At 48.9% G+C, this 13,962-nt stretch overlaps 1 protein-coding gene across 3 annotated transcripts in view; it reads right to left on the bottom strand.

The window, feature by feature from the left end:
• Nucleotides 1–13,962, bottom strand: part of TIAM1 (TIAM Rac1 associated GEF 1) — a 461,928-nt gene that overhangs the window by 294,718 nt on the left and 153,248 nt on the right. For all 3 annotated transcript variants that reach the window (XM_060403824.1, XM_042229680.1, XM_042229684.1), the window contains one exon: nucleotides 11,504–11,675. The gene's annotated coding sequence lies outside the window, so the exon portion shown is untranslated. The remainder of the gene's footprint in view (nucleotides 1–11,503; nucleotides 11,676–13,962) is intronic.

The following is a 13,962-nucleotide window of genomic DNA, read 5'->3' as shown; positions in this document are numbered from 1 at the left end:
ATCTAGTCAAACCTATGCTTTTTCCAGTAGTCATGTATGGATGTGAGAGTTGGACTATAAACAGAGCTGAGTGCCGAAGAACTGATGCTTTTGAACTGTGGTGTTGGAGAAGACTCAAGAGTCCCTTAGACTCCAAGGAGATCCAACCAGTCCATCCTAAAGGAGATCCGTCCTGAATATTTATTGGAAGGACTGATGCTGAAGCTGAAGCTCCCAATACTCTGGCCACCTGATGGGAAGAACTGACTCATTGAAAAAGACCCTGACGCTGGGAAAGATTGAAGGCAGGAGGAAAAGAGGATGACAAAGGATAATATGGTTGGATGGCATCACCAACTTGACGACAGGAGTTTGAGCAAGCTCCGGGAGATGCTGATGGACAGGGAAGCCTAGCATGCTGCAGTCCACGGGGTTGCAAAGAGTCAGACACGACTGCGTGACTGGACTGAACTGAACAGATCTCACCATGTCTTCCACACTTAAGCCAGCAGTTCTCCACGTGTGGTTTCCAGAACCACAGCAGCAGTATCACCTGAGAATATGTTCTCTTTTTCTTTAAAGGAAAGGGAGCTATTTTTTAAGTTATAATTTTATTTACTTATTTATATTTTGGCTGTGCTTGGTCTTCATCGCTGCACGGGCTTTGCTCTAGTGGCAGCGAGCTGGGGCTATTCTCTAGGTGCACGGGCGTCTCACTGCAGCGGATTCTCTTGTCTCAGAGCATGGGCTCTAGGGCACATGAGCTTCAGTAGTTGCAGCTCCTGGGCTCTATAGCACAGGCTTAGTAGCTGTGGTGCAAGGGCGCAGCTGCCCCCGCAGCATATGGGATCTTCCCAGATCAGGGATTGAACTCCTGTCTCCTTCAATGGCAGGCGGAGTCTTTACCACCAAGCCACCAGGGAAGTCCTGGGAACTTGTTAAAAATGAAAATGCTTGAGCCTCCACTGGAAACCTGTTGCTGTTGTTCAGTTGCTCGGTCATGTCCGACTCTTTGCAACTCCATGGACTGCCGCACTCTCCTGCCCATCACCAACTCCCAGAGTTTGCTCAAACTCATAGCCATCGAGTCAGTGATGCCATCCAACCACCTCTTCCTCTGTCATCCCCTTCTCCTCCTGCCCTCAATCATTCCCCGCATCAGGGTCTTTTCTAATGAGTTGGAAAAGTGTTTGGCCACATCAGGTGCAAAGTATTGGAGCTTCAGCTTTAGTCCTTCCAACGAATATTCAGGACTGATTTCCTTTAGGACTGACTGCTTTGATCAATTCTTCAGCGCTCAGCTTTCTTTATGGTCCCACTCTCACATCCATACATGACCACTGGAAAAACCACAGCTTTGACTAGACGGACCTTTGTCAGCAAAGTAATGTCTCCATTTTTTAATGTGCTGTCTAGGTTGCTCACAGATTTTCTTCCAAGGAGCAGGTGTCTTTTAATTTCATGGCTGCAGTCACCATCTACAGTGACTCTGGAGCCCAAGAAAATAAAGTCTGTCACTGTTTCCATTGTTTCCCTATCTATTTGCCATGAAGTGATGGGACCAGATGCCACAATCTTAGTTTTCTGAGTGTTGAGTTTTAAGCCAGCTTTTCCACTCTCCTCTTTCACCTTCATCAAGAGGCTCTTGAGTTCTTCTTTGCTTTCTGCCATAAGGGTGGTCCACTGGAGAAGGGAATGGCAAACCACTTCAGTATTCTTGACTTGAGAACCCCATGAACAGTATGAAAAGACAAAAAGATATGACACTGAAAGACGGACTCCCCAGTCAGTAGATGCCCAATATGCTACTGAGAAGAGTGGAGAAATGGCTCCAGAAGGAATGGAGAGGCTGGGCCGAAGGGAAAACAACACCCGGTTGTGGATGTGTCTGGTGGTGAAAGCAAAGTCAGATCCTGTAAAGAGCAATATTGCACAAGAACCTGGAATGTTATGCCCATGAGTCTCGGTAAATTGGAAGCAGTCAAACAGGAGCTGGCAAGACTGAACATCGACATTTTAGGAATCAGTGAACTAAAATGGACCAGAACGGGCAAATTTAACTCAGATGACCATTATACCTACTACTGTGGGCAAGAATCCCTTAGAAGAAATGGAGTAGCCCTAATAGTCAACAAAAGAGTCCAAAATGCCGGACTTAGGAGCAATCTCAAAAATGACAGAATGATCTCTGTTCGTTTCCAAGGCAAACCATTCACTATCACAGTAATCCAAGTCTATACCCCAACCAGTAATGCCGAAGAAGCTGAACGGTTCTATAAAGAGCTCTAAGACCTTCTAGAACTAACACCAAAAAATGACATCCTTCTCATTATAGGGGACTGGAATGCAAAAGTAGGAAGTCAAGGAATAACAGGCAAGTTTGGCCTGGGAGTACAAAATGAAGTAGGGCAAAGGCTAACAGTATTTTGTTAAGAGAACACACTGGTCACAATAAACGCTGGAAACCTACTGAATCAGAAACGCTAGGTGGGAGGGGGGTTCATGTTTGGGAACGCATGTAAGAATTAAAGATTTTAAAATTTAAAAATAAAAAACTAAAAAAATAAAAAATAAAAAAGAAACGCTAGGGACAGGGTGGTCTTGGGTTTAACAAGGTGATTCTGCCCCATGCGCAAGTTCGAGTACCAGTGCTTCAGGCCATGGAAACCCCCTTGTATGTGTCACTCAAACAGCCCCTAGGCTTCAGCAGGGTGGTGGTCCTAAGGATGTCTCAGACATGTCACCACCCCACTCACCCACGTCCATCACCCTCCTTGCAAATGGCAGAAACTCAGACTGTCCCCTCTCTTAGGTCTCTCTGGAAGTCTCAAAATTGGTTGCCTCTCACAGGCCACCTCTGCGCCAGCTGCTACTCCACATCTCTGTGGGATGATGGAGGTCCCACAGGCCACCATCACTCTGCACTGACTCTGTATGCTACTCAGAGACTGAGCACAGTGGTCCTCTACCTGTGGGCCACCATCACATCCCACTCTGAGCGCAACAGTCCTTTTTTTGAGAGTGCTAAGCTGCTCAGTCGTGTCTTACCGTTTGCAGCTCCCTAGACCATAGCCGGACATGCTCCTCTGTCCATGGAACCTCCAAGCAAGAATACTGGAGTGGGCTGCCATGCCCTCCTCCAGGGGATCTTCCTGACCCAGGGATCGAACCCACATCTCTTATGTCTCCCTCACTGGCAGGCACATTCTTTACCGCCAGCGCCACTGGAGCTGCTCACTCCATCCTGCAGTCACACCTCTGCCCCGTGCCATCTCTGAGAGCCTTGCTGCTGTCTATGGGACAGAGGAGACAGCCACCCTCACCAGGCCTCCTTCTCCAGCAGGGGCGCCCCTGCTAGCTTCCTACCGCTGAAAATAATAAACCAGGTGCCAGAAGCCAAGAGGGCCAGCTGGGGGAAGATGAAGAGGTAGGAAAAGTTTTCTTTTCTTTTTTTTTTAAAAGCAGGATTAACAAAGGCTAGTGGCACCCCACTCCAGTACTCTTGCTTGGAAAATCCCATGGATGGAGGAGCTTGGTAGGCCGCAGTCCATGGGGTCGCGAAGAGTCGGACACAACTGAGCGACTTCACTTTCACTTTTCACTTTCATGCATTGGAGAAGGAAATGGCAACCCACTCCAGCGTTCTTGCCTGGAGAATCCCAGGGACGGGGGAGCCTGGTGGGCTGCCGTCTATGGGGTCGCACAGAGTTGGACACAACTGAAGCGACTTAGCAGCAGTGATTCCTGTGAGACAAAAAAGGAGATGCAAGTCTTCTCCAGCACTACACAAGTACGAGAAATGAGGAACATCCTGTCCTGGGAATTGACTGAAGCAGAGTCTTTAGAGTCACAGAGAGGAACACTGAGGGTGTAGGCGTGAATATGTGTACACAGGGGAGACAGAGAGAAAAACTGAGACAGAGAGAGAGGAGACGGGCTGGGGCTCTTCCCTGGTGGTCCAATGGCTAAGACTCAGAGCTCCCAATGCAGGGGGCTCAGGTTCGATCCCTGGGGAACTAGATATCGTATGTTTGCGAGGAAGATGGAAGATCACACTGCGACTAAGACCTGGAGCAGCCAAACAGATAAATAATTTGTAAATGCAAAAATAAATAAATAATAAATAAATGTTACCTCTTTGGAGAGAAGAAAGAAACAGACGTAGTCCAAATGAGTTCCCCCTGTCACTGGCAGGCAGAAAAGTTACCAGATGGTCTCCTGTGTCTGATGGTAACTTACACAAAAAGCATGAAAGCAGCAGGAGCAGAGAACAGTAAGAATCACCTCACCCCTGAGAGAGGGCACCAAGACCCCCTGGAAAACTTTCAGCCGCAAACAAAAACAAAAACCAGGTAGGTATACAGGTCTCAAAATGAGTGTGCTCTGGACACAGAGCTGGGCAGTCCTACAGTCTGGGGGCTGTTTCAAACCATTTCCTGTCCTAGCAACACAGTGATGGCTCCCAACTGCAAAAGCTCCTCCCACTCCATAATTTCAAATATGTTCAGGAGGAAAACAGCACCCCACCGATGCTCTAAGTAATCTAAGAGCTAAGGGGAGAGAAAACCTGTGAAGTACAGGGAGGCCTGGCATGCTGCAGTCCATGGGGTCACAAAGAGTCGGCACGACTGAGCGACTGAACGCAACAAGACGAGAGGGGCAAGGAGGAGCTATGAGTTGAACTGAAAATAGTAAAAAGCAGCAAAAACGAGAGATTTTAAATACAGGGCGATGTCTTACATTTTTCTGTCTAGATAAAGGTGGATAAAGAACAAAGTTCAGCAACTTTCTATAAGAAAACAGGATGGAAATCTTTCAAGCTTTGGGGCCCATTTCTTCCATCAATTCTGCCATAAAAAGCACACATGCAGCCGCTGAAATAAAGGAATGGGCATGGCCATGTTCCAATAAATTTAATTTACGAAAACACGTAGTAGGTCAGATTTGGCCTGCCAAGTATCAAGTGTATGTATGTACATATGGAATGCTGAATTGGGCAGCATTAAAAAGTGTGTTTCATTTGCCCCTTTTAAAAAACAAGATGATGATCAAGACCATAATATTCCTTCCTCAGACAGTCCTGTGTTTGGCTGGTACAACTTGCCCTCATACACTAATCTGTGCCCTTCATTTGCACACTCATCATTCTCCCTTGCATCAAGCCCTCATCTCTGTGCCCCTGAGAAAATTGTGCACATGTTCAGTCATGTTCAACTCTTTTGTGACCCCCATGAACTGTATGTAGCCCACCAGTTCCCCCGGTCCATGGGATTCTCCAGGCAAGAATACTGGAGTGGGTAGCCATTTCCTCCTCCAAGGGATCTTCCGCACCCAGGGACGGAACCTATGTCTCCTTCATTGCAGGCAGCCCTTGAGAAAGGGATATTATAAAACAGATTATCGTCCTGCTTCTTCAAAATAAGCTGATGAAACATACTGTCTGGAGCTGGCAAGTTCCCTCATCACACGTGCTTACACTTGACGCCAGGTCCAGAGCTCGTTTTCAGGGACGGCATGGGCTAAAAACCGACAGACCAGGCACCATCTCCCTCCACAAGGTTCCTGCCTCTAAATGCAGTGGAGACTGAATCCCAAAGTCATGAGCATGACTCGGCCGCCTCCCCGCCCCGCCCCGCCCCCACAACACCAGCTGCGGTTACATCACCTGCCTAAGGTCAACATCTGGAAATCCACAGAAGGACCCTGGTGGGATGGATGGAAGCAGGGATCAGGGAGCCCTCTTCCAAGTTCATGGGGACTGGAAACAAAACACTGGACAGATGGCAAGGCCTAAAACAAGAGCTCTGATCTGGCTGCTCACCTCCACCCTTCAGCCCATATCAGCTACCTCCTCTCCAGGGCAAAGGTCCCAGGAGCCCACGGACAAGAGAGAAAATTCCAGAGCCGCAAAGGAAAAACTCTGACAAGCCTCAAAAATGGTCAGGATTCATTTGCTTGGTAACATTAGGAGGTGTGATCTGAGAATCCCAAGGTTCAGGCTCCCTTCTTCATATGGATTTCCTTAGCAGCCAGGGGAACTCGTGAGTGTCCATACGAAAAGCATAAATCGACCGCCGATGTACACATGTTTGGCTCAGATGGTTTTCATCAGACTTAAAAGAGAAGCTGTCCTTTTTCTTCTCAAATCCAACAGTGAAGAAGCCCGAGGGACATGAAAAGGTCTCAGAATGAATCACCCACACACGGGAAACGCTTCCTAACAGGACCAGTTACAGGCGGACAGAGGTGGGGAGAAACAGCTCTTCCTAGGCGTCCAGAAGAAGCATCTTTGGGACACACAGCCTAAAAGAGCAGCCCAGGTCAGCCAGGGACCCTCCCCCGCCTCCTCCTGTCTCTTGTCCAACTTGATGACTTCCAGAACTAGGATATAAAACATCTCTGCGGCAGGAAGCGACACCACACAGAACAATACAAGCCTCCGAAGGACAGGTGTCCTCGCAGTTGGACCTGAACCACAGAAAAGAGAAATTCTCTCTTCTCTTGCCACCAGTGCAGATGGATGGGATCTGAGGATCATTTCCTCAGCAGGCAAAAGCCCAGGGAAGAGGAACTGGGAAAGGTCACGTCCAAACAAATCTATCAACTGGACTGAGAGGGCCCCGGAATGTGCAAGCGGACACGCGCACCGCCCCCGAAAGGAGGAGAGAGCGAACCCTGGCATGCAGGGGCCATCTCCTCCAGGGAGCCTTCCTGCAAGGGACCCTGAGAAAGCCCGACTCGGTCAGCTAGTTTCACAGACAGCTCAATGAAGGCAGAAAGCCATAAGAAGAGGTGTAGCCCCCGCGAGATGGGGAATGTCCTGGGTGACTCTGCCAGCCACGAGTGACTCCCTCCATCCGTGAAACTAAAACTCATGTGAAATTAACACGTGATATGAAACACGTGGGAGAGCTTCAGTGTTACAAGGTCTTTCTGATTCAGAAGCGTGTTACAAGGAGTGAGAATCCTGTTTCATCGAAGACATCTCCTTGTAACACGCTTCTGAATAAGCAGAAACCTGGGAACTGTTAGCAAAGTTTGCTAGAATTTATGCCATATTACAGTTATGATTATCATATTAACAACACCAGTACTAATATTTGTGGTTGCCGCCAAAGCATGCGTTCTTCCCAGAGATGAACACTCATTCATGGTTAAGCAAACCCATTGAATTAGTCAACAAATAACTTTCGAGGCACACCAGTCGGTGCCGGGGGCTTGAGAGGCAGGCGCGTGGGTCGGGCAGTGAGGAGTGAAGACGGGAGTTAATGTTTAATGGGGACAGAGTCTCAGTTTCGGAAGGCGAAAAATTCGGGAGACGGATGATGGTGAGAATTGCACACAATGCGGATGTACTTAGTGCCGCTAAACTGTACAATTAAATATGGTTAAAATAGCGTGTGTTTTATTATGTGACTTTTACCACAATAAAAAAAGAAATTTTTAATCACTTACTGCAATCATATCCATTGAAGATATTTTCTCAAAGTCCACACACCTATGTGTAAAAATTGGAATTTATCCTGGTCAGTACCCCTGCATCCTCCCCTCTGCAGAGATCTCTTGAGGAGCTGCCCCCTTCACACCCAGATTTTAAGTTATGACACGCCCACTCTCCTGTCAACCTTCTCACCCTCAGTCTGTGACCCAACAAGCCCCCTTCCGCAACACCAGCCGTGGGGTTTTCCTTTCCTGCCCTCACCTGCAAGCAAGATGAAGAGGAGCTGTGTGACTTTGGACCAGTGGCTTCTCCTTTCTGAGCCTCGGTTTTTCATCTACACAGTGGGAGTAGTGGGGATGTGCGGGTGAAGGATGACTACGGAAGAGGGCAGGCCAGAACCTGGCCCATTCACAAGGTTCCAGTTCTGATACTGAAAATCACATATCCACCCACATATGACAGGACTTCCCTGTAGCTCAGATGGTAAAGAATCTCCCTGCAAAGCAGGAGATCCAGGTTCAATCCCTGGGTCAGGAAGATCCTCTGGAGAATGGCATGGCAATCCACAGCAGTATTCTTGCCTGGAGAATCCCATGGACAGAGGACCCTGGCAGGCTACAGTCCATAGGGTCAGAAAGAGTTGGACACAACTGAGTCACTAACACTATTACCCATGTGTTATCCTGAACTGCAAGCCACTGCTTACTCCAGCGGTGAGTGAAAGTTGCTCAGTCGTGTCCGACTTTTTGGGAGCCCATGGACTGTCCATGGAATTCTCCAGGCCAGAATACTGCAGTGGGTGGCCTTTCCCTTCTCCAGGGGATCTTCCCAACCCAGGGATCGAACCCAGGTCTCCCGCATTGCAGGCAGATTCTTTACCATCTGAGCCACAAGGACTCCGGTGGTACATTTTGTCAATAGAGTCACTGACAGGTTTTAAAAGTTTCTAATCCAGGAATGAGGGATGTGGATGATCAGTTATTAATGCTAGAAACCAGTGTAGCTAGAATGCACCACCTTGCCCACTCCCAGGTTGCTTTTCTTGGTACCAAGACCTTCCCTCTTCCATCACACAGGGAAATGATGGGATTGCCACAGGCTCTTCTGGGTTAGACATTCTCAGTGTCTCCTCCATGTTCTCCACCTTGCTTTCCTTTCAAGGGCTCTGACTCGTTTTACTGCCCATGAAAGGGAATTTGGTGTCTTAAGCTCCTGAGTGATTTAGAGAGATTGTCAGTCTCTGGCTTTGGCCATGACCAACAGGATGCTATCTTCACATCGCCTCTCCCACCCATCCTGTCCATGTCTGGCCCTTGGCCACCGCCCAGGCCAAGCTCACCTCCCACCAAGCTCCAAACAAGCCTCCGTTGTCACTCAGACCTTCAATGGCCAACCAGCCTTCCAAGCACTACTCGAGGGATTTCTCTACAAGACGGATGATGAGTGTCATTCTCCCCTCCTGAGTGACTCGCTGGAGGTTTTTATTTTCTGCTAGTACTATTCAAACTCCTTGAGAGTGAAAGTGAAAGTCACTTAGTCATGTCCAGCTCTTTGCCACCCCACGGACTATACAGTCCATGCAATTCTCTAGGCCAGAAGACTGCAGTGGGTAGCCATTCCCTTCTCTAGGGAATCTTCCCATCCCAGGGATGGAACCCAGGTCTCCCGCATTGCAGGCAGATTCTTTACCAGCTGAGCCACCAGGGAAGCCCAAGAATATTGGAGTGGGTAGCCTATCCCTTCTCCAATGGATCTTCCCAACCCAGGAATCAAACCGGGGTCTCCCGCATTGTAGGCGGACTCTTTACCAACTGAGCGATGAGAGAAGCCCTTGCCATCTTTAAAAGGCCTCCACAACATGATCCCCCTCTGAACTTTCCCTTTCCCCTCCACACTGGCGCCCACAAACCCTGTCCACTAACTGCACAGGACAAGTCCCCCCCTCTCCACTGAGGCCTGCAGCTCACAGTCCATCACTGCCCCGGCGCTGTGCCCCCCAACCCTTGCTCATCTTCTACTCACCCCACAGGATCCACATCAAGGGCTGTGCCTCCCACAAAGGGATCTTTAGTCCCCAGAAAAAAGGGGGCCCCTGCTCAGGGCTTCTGCCCCACTTTGCCTATACTTTGATGCAGATTCATTATGTTATAATAACTGATCATCACATTCATCTTCTCTGGCAGATTATAAACCCCTTGACGCAGGGATCATCCCCAGGAGGCACAGCACCCACTCTGCTGCTTCACAATAAACGAGCAATGGACACAGGCCAAGATCGGAAACGCAATTAAACCACTGGGGAAGGGACTTCCCTGGCAGTCCAGGGGTTAAGACTCCATGCTCGCAATGCATGGGACACAGATTTGATCCCTGGCTGTAGAACTAAGACTCCACATGCTGCACAGCACAATTAAAAAAAAAAAAATTTTTTTTCAAAAAAATGTTTTTTTAAACACTGGGAAGAACAGGGAGTCTAAATGCACCCTCCACTTTACCTTAGAACCTGATCAGACCCACTGTAAACAGCTGCTTGGAGCAGTAAGGATTTTCTTAGCCATCCACCAGCCCCTGGGATTCATAAAGCAATGTTCTCATTCGATTTGACACCTGGACTCCTGAACCAAGGAGTACTAACCTTCTGTGGGTTTGCAAGGCTTAGAGATTTTCCATAAAGCCGAGATAAACTGAGGGATTTATTTAATACGTGTCTCACCACTAGCCATCACTAATTAGTTAAATTCCTACAAGCGGACTTAACAGCTTGAGTGGGTCTCACAGCTGAAACTGGAGGGCTCTCCGGACATGACTGGAACTTGGGGGACTAGTTGGCAACAGCTGGCAGTGGCCTCCAAAGTGAAGCATTAAACATTAAATATGACCCAAGCAAAGGCTCCAATCAGGGGCAAAATCGCCACAACAGATTGAAATTGTGGAATGGCCTGAAACTCAAGAATGAAACAGGAATGGTCTCTAAAAGAGACTCTGCCAAAACCTGCAAGACAGCCTCCTGCCATCAAAGAAGCCAGGAACAGGCGCATCTGTGCCAAAACCCACGCAGGTTGGTCCACCTCCACTCCCTGTGGACAGTGCAGACGCTGCCAACACTCTCAGCCACGTTCTGCCTACAGAGTCAGAGATGCGGGGGACACACTCACGATGGTTTTCAATGGGCTCAACTGGGATAAGAGTCTCACTGAAAAGGAGATGCAACAGACCCACATCCGCAGGGCTGGAGGGCACCCCATGTGGTTACTAGGGGACGAGGACTCCACGGAGAGAGAACAGCCCGGATGAGGGCTTTGAGGCAGGGGTTTGCCTGGCATGTCTGAGCCATGACCGGAGTGGAGGAAGCTACGGGAGAACCACAGAGGGAGAGGGTCGCTCCTGCCAGGCCCTGAAACCCCTGCAAACACTTTGGTTTTGATACCTCGCAGGTTGCGGGGTGGGGGTGCTGAAAAGCACAGGAAGGTTTTGAGCAGAGCATCTGATCTAACACCTGCCCGCTGGATACTATTTGGGGGCAGATCCTGGTGGCTCAGTGGTAGAGAATCCACCTGCAATGAGGAAACACTGGAGACGCAGGTTCGATTCCTGGGTAGCGAAGATCCCTTGGAGAAGGAAATGGCAACCCACTCCAGTGTTCTTGCCTGGAGAATCCCACGGACAGAGGAAGCAGGCGGGCTGCAGTCCAAGGACTGCCCTATGGTCGCTAAGAGTCGGATACGACTGAGCACGCATGCTAAGGTGGGAGGGCAGAGAGGCCAGTTCTAGAAAAGTCTCCACAGCATCTTTGCACGGACCATACAGCTGTCATCTTGAGTGAGGGGTTTTGCACCAGCTACCAACATGGATTTAGGAACAGCCAGGGGTGTCCCCCTCCCCCACCCCAGCGGCTCCAGACAGAAGCACCAGCACGGCCCTGGCAAGGGAGAGCGCGAGACTGTGGACGAAAGGAGAGGTCCCCGCAGCCCTCTGTGCATCACACGGCAGCTCCAAGCCGAAAGGAGGGCCGTGAACTCGGTGCAGCTTTAAACCCGGAGAGCTGGAGAGGTCACCCCACATGAAAAGGAAACCGAGACCAACCTTTTTACGGGAGCTCGCCTGGAAACATGGAGAACATACACACCGCCAGGGAAGAAAGGCAGCCGCCAGTCCGACGGCACAGGACTCCACTCAGAACTCGGTCTCAAAGAGCAGACATTCGGAGAGAGCTGTACAGCGAGACCTCTTAGAACTGGCCCTTCTTTTCCTGCAGCTGAACAAAAGAAAGGGGATCAAGGTTACACACTCAGGTGCCTTTGAAGTCCAGCTGTCTCCCAGGCCTCCCGCCTCTCCACAAACTCACAGCTGAAGGTACAAGCAAAGCGCGCTCTGCACCTTCTCCCGTGGTCTCCCCCAGACTCAGCTGGTACCCACGGCATTCCCTCCAGGACTTGCCCTAACCCTGCAACCAGCTCAGCCCCAATCACATCAGAGTCCTCCAGCAAGTCACTGAATGCCTCTGGCCCTCTCCTTCTTCCCCTCTATGAGAGTTCAGTCAGTTCAGTCGCTCAGTCGTGTCTGACTCTTTTCAACCCCATGGACCGCAGCCTGCCAGGCCTCCCTGTCCATCATCAACTCCCGGAGTTTACTCAGACTCACGTCCAGTGAGTCGGTGATGCCATCCAACCATCTCATCCTCTGTTGTTCTCTTCTCCTCCCACCTTCAATCTTTCCCAGCATCAGGGTCTTTTCCAATGAATCAGTATTTGGATCATGTGGCCAGAGTATTGGAGTTTCAGCTTCAGCATCAGTCCTTCCAATGAACACCCAGGACTGATCTCCTTTAGGATGGACTGGTTGGATCTCCTTGCAGTCCAAGGGACTCTCAAGAGTCTTCTCCAACACCACACTTCAAAAGCATCAGTTCTTTGGCGCTCAGCTTTCTTTATAGTCCAACTCTCACAATCCATATGTGACCACTGGAAAAACCACAGCTTTGACTAGACGGACCTTAAGTAAGTAAGATCACTCATACAAAGAGCAGACTCATTGGAAAAGACCCTGATGCTGGCAAAGATTGAGAGCAGAAGAAGAGGGCGATAGAGGACGAGACGGCTGGATGAAAAGCACAGATGAGATGGACATGAACTTGGGCAAACTCCGGGAGATGGTGTGAGGGAGAGAGAAGACTGGCATGGGGCAGTACATGGAGTCGTGAAGAGTCGGACACACTAGGCGACTAAACAGCAGCAAAGATCATTCATGAATGCAACCTGTACCTGGATGGCACAAATAGGAAGAATCATTCTTGGGGTTACTTTTGCTAATTCTCTTAACCTGTCCATGCATACATGACAAATTTATTTATTGGCCAACTCTGTGTGACCCCATAGACGGTAGCCCACCAGACTCCCCCATCCCTGGGATTCTCCAGGCAAGAACACTGGAGTGGGTTGCCATTTCCTTCTCCAATGCATGAAAGTGAAAAGTGAAAGTGAAGTCGCTCAGTCGTGTCTGACTCTTAGCGACCCCACGGACTGCAGCCCACCAGGCTCCTCTGTCCATGGGATTTTCCAGGCAAGAGTATTAGAGGTAAAACAATGAGAAGATCCAAATAAGCTGGCACCAATAAGAAAGAGATGTACAGAATGGGACTTTCCTGGTGGTCCAGTGGCTAAAACTCCATGCTCCCAATACAGGGGGCCTGGGTTCGATTCCTGGTCAGAGAACTAGATCCCACTTGCTGCAACCAAGGCCCACAACTAATTAAATAAACAAACATTTTTTAAAAACAGGATGGTAACACATCTTATGTAGTAATGTGATCTGCTTACTTGCTCAGTTGTAAACAACTCGTTGCAACCCATGGACTGTAGGCTCCTCCCCCTAGGCTCCTCTGTCCATGGGACTTTCCAGGCAAGAATACTGGAGTAAGTTGCCATTCCCTTCTCACAGGTCTCCTGCATTGCAGGCAGACTGTTTACCATCTGAGCCACCAGGCTGTTGATGGGCCCATGTATATACTGAAAGGAAGACCCACCTTCCACAAGATCTTGACCCTTAATAAACGGATAAACGTCATCTGTACTTGCAAGGAAACTGTTAGAATGAGCACACTTAGACACTGATATAACAGCATTTAAAACACTCCTTCCGGACACAAATGCAGTAATAAAATGCATTAGACGCATTTAAAAGTTCACACCCTTGGACGCAGAAAATCTGTGTCTAGATTTTTTAATCTAGAGATATAATAAAAGATGCAAAGATTTACACATAAGGAAGTTCATAGATCCTGCAACTCAAAGTCAGAAACTGGAAAACTAAAAGTGGAACCAGAAGAAACAAGTTAAAGCAGGTCACAGCCTTAAAAGAAAGAAAATAGGCAAATTTTAAAAGGGTGTCTTTAGGAAAAACATCTACAGGGAAGCTTGAGCTCCCTGAGGATGTGGTAAATGGATTAGACTGGATTAGAAGCACACACTTGACTTTGTCACGTAACAATACATCATGGTACAGAAAACAGGCTTTGAAAGGAAAAAAATTCCTTGCAGTCAAAA

Source organism: Ovis aries, chromosome 1 (assembly GCF_016772045.2).
Source record: "Ovis aries strain OAR_USU_Benz2616 breed Rambouillet chromosome 1, ARS-UI_Ramb_v3.0, whole genome shotgun sequence".
Lineage (NCBI taxonomy): Eukaryota > Metazoa > Chordata > Mammalia > Artiodactyla > Bovidae > Ovis > Ovis aries.
The sequence above is the reverse complement of the archived record's forward strand: the minus strand, read 5'-3'. Positions and strand labels throughout refer to the sequence as shown.